This window comes from Dipodomys merriami, unplaced genomic scaffold (assembly GCF_024711535.1).
Source record: "Dipodomys merriami isolate MVZ:Mamm:240054 unplaced genomic scaffold, mDipMer1.0.p SCAF_2419, whole genome shotgun sequence".
NCBI classification, from domain to species: Eukaryota; Metazoa; Chordata; class Mammalia; order Rodentia; family Heteromyidae; genus Dipodomys; species Dipodomys merriami.
The window spans coordinates 44,615-52,056 of NW_027203848.1; the positions used below are offsets into that span (position 1 = coordinate 44,615).

Below are 7,442 nucleotides of genomic sequence, written 5' to 3' on the forward strand. Positions count from 1 at the left end.
CAGCTTTGCAGAACTAGCTTAATTATAATCCAACACCAAGTCTAACCTCACCACAGATGCTATTTTTTGTGTCATTCTCTGACTATAGACACCCTTCTCCTGGCTGATGCATTGCAACAACCTAGATGGCTCTCATACTACGCCACAAGGATAGGAAGCCAGGAAACACTAGCTTAGAAGCTGTAAAATCAGAGGAGCAAAAAGATATCGTAGTGCATTCTGCTGTGATCTTATTCTGATTTAAACAGCCTTGTCATCTATTACCAGGAGTAGCTTTGACATCACATTCTGAGTAGTGACTGGGTGTAAGCTGGTGTGTCCGAGCTGACTATAGTATTGTCCTGAGCCTGTGCAGACTGAAGAGACAAGCCAGTGCCAGTAGCACACACATTGGAATAACAAAGCAACCTATAGTTAGGCATTGCCACTCTTTGTTATAGAGTAATGAATGAATGACTCTCTAATTTCTTGACAAGAAATTCCTGCAGACCCATATGCAGCTGCCTCATCAGAGCAAGTAAAGAGCATGGTGCTGCCTGGAGGAAACACTGTGAGAAGCTGCCAGAAAGCATCTGTTTACTGGACTCATGGGGCTCCTCTGTCCTCTAGAATTAATGACAAATGAGGAGCAAACACCTCCCCCTCTAGGCAGACATACACAGGAAGAGCATTGCCACAGCACAACAGGGGACTCCCAAGACATACACTTGATCTGTGCTGTCAGAACTGAGAGTTTTATTTTTGGGGGGGAGGGTCCGGTTGTGGGGCCTGAACTCTGGGCCTGTGCCCTGTCCCTCAGCTCTTCAGCTCAAGGATAGTGCTCTACCACTTGAGCCAAAGCGCCACTTCCGGCTTTCCATTTTGCTTATATGGTGCTGAAGAATCGAACCCCCGGGACTCAGGCATGCAAGGCAAGAGCTCTACCACTGAGCCAACTTCCCAGCCCCAGAGCTGAGTTTTTAATGACACTTCATCCCACAGTGCTCCCTAAACCTTCAACCCAACCCTGCTCCTTTCATGTCCCTGACAATGTTTAGAGGCATCCAACATCCAGACTGAAGATGTTCCTTCATGTTTGGAGTAAGTCTGATCAGACTTTATATGGATCCACTGCTCAGTCAGGACTCTCGATCCCTCCCATCCCCATTTTGATAATGTGTGTCTCTTGACCTATTCCTGTCTTCTCTTTTCAAGATTCAGTCAGGGCCGGGTACAGGTGGCTCACACCTGTAATCCTAGCTACTTAGAAGTCTGAGATCTGAGGATCGTGGTTCAAAGCCAGCCCAGGGAGGAAAGTCCGTGAGACTCCTATCTCCAATAAACCACCAGAAAACCAGAAGTGGCTCTGTGGCTCAAGTCGTAGAGTGCTAGCCTTGAGTTGAAAAGCTCAGGGACATCACCCAAGCCAAGCCCAGAGATCAAGGCCTATGACTCAAAAATAAATAAATAAATAAATAAAAGAAAGCAAAAACATACAAAGCTCAGAATGGCAAGCAGCTGAAAACAGGATGGAATAAACCAACATTATCTATGACAGTTTTCAGATTATGCAGAGAAATGCCTGCATTGTTGAAGCCCAAGCCCATCTGATAGCTGAGTTTTAGCTGGCTGGCATGCCCATGATGCCAGGTAATGGTATTCACCAATTTTGTGATATTATTGGATGAGACCAATAGGCTTCAAGTTGGGAAGCTGAAAATTTTCTATTGATCTAGAAGGAGAAATATATCAAGACAAGAAATGGGATTAACACAATGCCAAAAGCAAAAGGCCATCCAATCCAAGGAAGACAGAATAACTCTGTCTCTGAAAAGATGATTCTCTCAAAGGAATCCTGAGCTGAGTATGGTGATCTATGTTTGCAATCTCTGAATTTAGGAGGCTGAGTCAGAAGTTAGGTTGAGACTAGCCTAAGTTCCATGCCAAGAGAAGAACACAAAACCAAAGCTCATCTTACAAAATAAAAGAAGGACTGGGAATGTGGCTTAGTAATAGAGTGCTGGCCTAGCACATACATGAAGTCCTGGGTTTGGTTCCTCAGTACCACATAAAGAGAAAGGCTGGAAGTGGTACTGAGGCTTGAGTGGCAGAGTGCTAGTCTTGAGCAAAAGAAACTCAAAATGAATGGTGTTAGGAAAAATGTAAAATTAATGAAATAACATCTCTCTCCCTCCCCTATATCCCTTCCTGCTTTCCTCCCTCCCTCCTTTTCTCAGTACTAGGGTTTATACAAAGGATTTCATGCTTAGGCAGGTGTTTAACTCTTAATCCACACTACGGCCTTTTTGTACTTTAGTTTTTAAGTTAGGGCATCCTGTTTTCTTCCCATCCCAGGACCAGCCTCCCATCTAGCTGAGATTATTGGAATCAGCCCAGCTTGATGATTGTGATCAGATCTCACTTTTTGCCTGGGTTGATCTTGGATTGCAATCCTCTCAATCTATGCCTCCCAAGTAGATGGTACTACAGGAGTGATCTATTATGCTTAGCCTTTAAAATGATCACTTAGAGCTGGGCACAAGTGGCTCCTGCCTGTAATCCTAGCCACTCAGGAAGCTGAGATCTGAGGATCGAGATTCAAATCCAACCAGTGCAGGAAAGACCATGAGACTCTTATCTCCAATAAACCACCAGAAAACCTAAGTGGTCCTGTGGCTCAAGTGGTAGAGTGCTAGCCTTTAGCTGAAGAGCTAAGGGACAGCAGTACCCCGGCCAAGAGTTCAAGTCCCAAGACAGACAAAAAAAATCACTTAGGAAGATAAAAGAAAAACTCCTGAATTCTCACATTTATTTAAATAGCGGCTGCCAGTCATATTTCATAAAGCACTTATGGGGCCCATGAAGTCTTTTATTTTTAAAATACAATAAAATAGTACTAGAGCAGTTGGGATATTGTTCTGCCAGTAACACAACTGTAAGAGCCTCGGAGGGAGCAAGCAAGCCGGCTACAGGCCAGCTCCACCGCCGCTTCTTCTGAGCAGCAAGCAGCCATGACTGGGGCACAGGCTCCTCAGGCCAGACCCTGCAGGCAGGGCAGCCCCTCCAAATCCCTCCAGTGGCTGACCTCAGGCCTCAAAGGCTCCAGCGCCGAGCTTCCTGGGCTCATCCCTAGGCTGGAGGTGCAGTGTGAAACAGCAAAGGAGCCAGCGAGACTCCTCCAGTGTCAGGGCAACCAGGCAGGAGTGGAGCCAAATGGCCAAACTTGCAGCAGCGACTGCAGCAGTTGTTGCTGCCTCGTGCAGCATGGGCCAGGGCTCCTGCAGCTGCTCAGGCACAGCCAGAGGTGGAGAAAAACTCCAGGACTGACACAGCCCCCTTCCACCCAATCTGCCTAAGATCTGGGAGCTGGAGTGGGAGCAGAAGGAGAGGGGTTCATATGGGTGTTGGAGGCATAGGCCTGCAAAACCCCATTTGAGCACCTGTGTGCCCTGAGGGTGGATACAGACATGCATCCCTTCCTTCCAATTTATTTATTTTTGTTGGTTGTGGGGCTTGAACTCTGGGCCTGGACGCTGTCCCTCAGCTCTTCAGCTGAAAGCAAGTGCCCTACCACCTGAGCCACAGGACCACTACCAATTCTTCTCGGGGAGGAAGGGACACCCTTTCCTCCATGCTGGGCAAAGGTTCTGCCCCGGTGCAAGACTCAGGTAATGGTTTGCTCAAAGTACCATTCGTGCTTCATCTACTTAACCACGTAGAACAATGCCTGGAGACCCCCCCCCCATGTGTAAATCACCTGTGCTTTACCTACTTTTACAACCTTGTTTAGTGGAACTGCTCCACATTTGTTGACAAGGATTAGCTTTTTCTGTTTAAACTCTCATTGTCTGTGCTCCCATAAAACTGTTTAACTCTCTGCCCCTGACTGAAGATTTACTTCTCCTGCTTGTGTGCTGTATATAAGCATGTGATGTTCCAATAAATTTTGTCTATACCCACATGGTGTAGTCCCTTCTTGCCTATACCACACATCGTGTTCCCAGATCCCGTTGTGGAAACAGCAACAGATGGGGTTATGCCGGTTGATGCCTCTGACATCTCCCCCCTTTTTTGTTTTTTAAGTACAACCGTAAGCAAGAGATCCTTTGCAGAAGGGATTTGCAGAAACTATTTTGGAATGTAGACAGCAATATCTTGACAAGACATAATGCAATCAATCCTGTAGAAACACTATGGGTAAAACTGTGCCACCAGGTTCGAGGGTCCAATTGGTTTAGCACAGATGCAATTCCCTCAGCCAGACCTTCATATCCCACCCCAGGGAGTTGTGCCAAGAAAGTCTCAATGACTTCCTGCTGTAACTAGTGGATGTCCCAAGTCAAATTTCCTTGCAAGACTGGCAGGTGGTAGTGAAGTCCCTGCCAAGTAATGTTAGAAGTGTTGAATCAAGTAGGAGTGATGCACAGTTTATTGAGCTCTAATCACACTTGAAGGTTAGCTGTTTCTGCAGATCAATTATCTGGTCTCCCATCCACTGCACCGTGTGTTGCAGGGTGTTCAGACGGGAATCAATGTCCTGTTTAATATTGTGCTGATGAGTCCATAGCTGGTGACAGTCCAGCCACTTCTCTACAAAGTCCTTGGTTTGGATGGAGGAATGCAGGGCCACTCCGGCAGTCGCAGCAGTCATGGTGATAGCAGTCATTTCAAGGATCACAGCTACACTCAGACCCAGGAATCTCCTAGTTCTCTTCAGCAGTTGCTGGAAGACTCCTGTCAACAAACCAACAGTGGGGCTCTCCTGCCAAGGTCGGGTGAGGTTAACAGGCACCCAGACCCCTAAGCGAGATCTTAATATCAGGAGAGACTGAGAAGGCATATTAAAAGAAATAGTATGATTTAAGCATGTAAAGAGTCCAGGCTGCGTGGGTTCTCATTGATTGACACTGTCCCTGTGGGCTAGGACATAGGAAAGTTTAATACAACCCTGTACAGTAAAAGAATGGTTCCTGTAAAATGTATAATTTGCCTCATGGGCCCTAGTAAAGTGACCAATCCAATTCTGAGTTGTATAAAATTGGGTGGCAAGTTTTATAAATGCCACTGCTCAGGCCCTAAGTGTCCCCTGAAGTTTATATGTGGCCTACGAGGCACAAGGCCTCCATCATGTCAGGTGAGCAAGCCAATGGGTTCTACATGATTTATAACTCCATTGTATAGACGTCACCATCAGAAGAATTATTAGTATACCAATCACCAACATGCTTTTCAGAATAATTGGCAATGAAACATCCATGAGGACCTCAATCTATAAATGAGATGTTATCATTATGCTGTATAATCTTTCCTCTAGGGTTTTGACACTGAGACCACTGAATAGAAACATAAACAAAATTCAATAATTAATGTCCTGGCATACTAGGTTAGGTGGTCGCCCAGTCTTATTTGTATAAGAATGATCCTTACCAATAAAATTTAAGGAAATTGTGCTGAATAGCCCCATATGATTGTTGATTTTATCATCAGGCAAGATGTATGCCCATACCTGTCTTCTGGTTGGTAAGCAAGGTGATGTCCCTAAACACAGTGGTAAAGACTCAAATCCTAAGGAAATAATATAAGGTATGCCTTCCTCACCTGGATGAGTAGGGTCTGCATGATCCCATGGTGGAGGAAAATACATGCTGTCATTTGTATACGCCACCGGACCTTGGTCTAGCTAATCCACTAATTTTAACAATGGTCGGTGAGTGACATAGGCCCAATATGCATGTTCACTACTCACTGCAGAAGTATTCACAAGCAGTGCAATCATGGCCAAAACAGATATTCAGGTATTCTAGGGGTTTTTGTACTGACCAGGGTGGCTTCGGTCTTGTGTCAACACCTTATTCTGACCCCATGTTGCTGGGGTCAAGCTGGTTTTCTTAAGATAAGGATGATGGCTTCCTCCAGACTTCAACCTTAGGTCTGCAAATCTGCGTACTAGATGTTCTTCCTCAGGGTTGTGTTGTGTTGTTTTTGCTTCTCTGGAGGTCGGATGAGTCAAAAAGGGACCCAGATGTTGCCAGTAGATCCATCTGGAATGATAGAAACGCTATTTTCACTTATGGGGCATTAGTCTTATTCTTCATTGATTAAATTTTTTAAACCATATGGGAATAGATAGTGAGGTGGTGCTAGAGGGATAAAATGCTTTTCAGCTTTAGTGAAAGGATCACTTTGAGTGAAATTTTAAAAATTTAGAGTAAATAAGGTTAAGGCAAAAGTTCCCTTGGGGATTCCCCTTTTTTGTTTTTTTAATAATTGAAGCTTAAATGTTTTATGGGTGTGTAAACAGTTGGCATTAGTCTACACAGGTTCATTAAAGAAGTTTTACCTAGGGACTAACTTTAGTAAACTCCCCTAATATTTTTCTGATTGTACACTGGCTTTTAGAATATGGTGTGGGGTAGTTTGTCAAGGTGACAACTTTTTACTAATTACATTTTATTCCAAACTAGAGTTTAGGCATAATTTTTTAACTTTTCATAACTGTATGGACCCTTTGGGGGGCGGCTATAGCAGCATAGCCTGTTTAGTACTTTGGTTTGTAAAAGATTTAAATAGTCTAGGATGTTTAAAGGTAAGCTCCATAAGAAGTTCCACTTGTAGGTGTTCAGTGGCAGTTTTGTAATTGACAAACAAGTTATAAAAGCAGACCTAACAGTTAGTGATTACAAATTGCATCAAGGCAAATAGGGTGGTTGAGTCCACACAACTGCCTGTAGACATCCTGGTATCTAGGCTGGAGATGGGGGCATTGCACCCAGCTTCAAGGCCTGGAGGTGGGACAAGTCTTACCTTGAAATCCTAGGAAAACATTACCTCCCCAAATGGGCGAAAGCATTGTTTAGCTCCTCAAATAGCCTAGGTGGGACAGGCAGGCCATCCTTTGGAATACAGATGTTTAGTGTAGCTCCTGGTGCTTAACTCTCTACTTAAGCCCTTATCTTTGAAAATTTAACATTTGGTCTAAATCCTGATATAAATGATCTTTTTAGTAATTATCAGACCACAATTTTGTTTTATTTTGGTGTTTATACCAATGTTTCTCTGCTTACCTGGGACTTATTTGTCTCAGTTAAATTTGAATTTTCTCCTTCCTTGTTCTGATTAATACCCTATCTCTTTACTTTTGATCTGGTCCTAACAATTTCATATTTTATTCTTAAACAAATTTATTTGTTTAGTGTCAGCCCAGAATTTACTGCCAATTAGGGTTTTAAGCACATACAGAGCAGTTTGGATTTAAGCTATTCCCCACAATTCACAACCTCAGCCTTTTACAGCCAACTATTACAAATGGTTGACAAGTTCTTGCCCAGTTATGCATGCTTATAAAGTAGCTTGCCATGACCTCCAGCTCTGATCAATTTTAGAAGAGCCAAACATTATTGCCAAAGTCCCAGGAGTGCCTCTTTCTATGTTAGGGTAAACGCAACCTTGACATTTCCCTTGGT

The 7,442-nt window shown here is 44.0% G+C and overlaps 1 long non-coding RNA gene across 1 annotated transcript; it reads right to left on the minus strand.

Annotated features, from left to right (window-relative positions):
* Positions 1–2,759: 2,759 nt before the first annotated feature.
* Positions 2,760–7,096, minus strand: LOC138835922 (uncharacterized). Its single transcript, XR_011374802.1, has 2 exons — positions 5,800–7,096; positions 2,760–4,713 (listed from the first exon to the last, which is right to left on the minus strand). It is a non-coding gene; the product is annotated as an uncharacterized lncRNA (long non-coding RNA).
* Between the last annotated feature and the right edge of the window lie 346 nt (positions 7,097–7,442).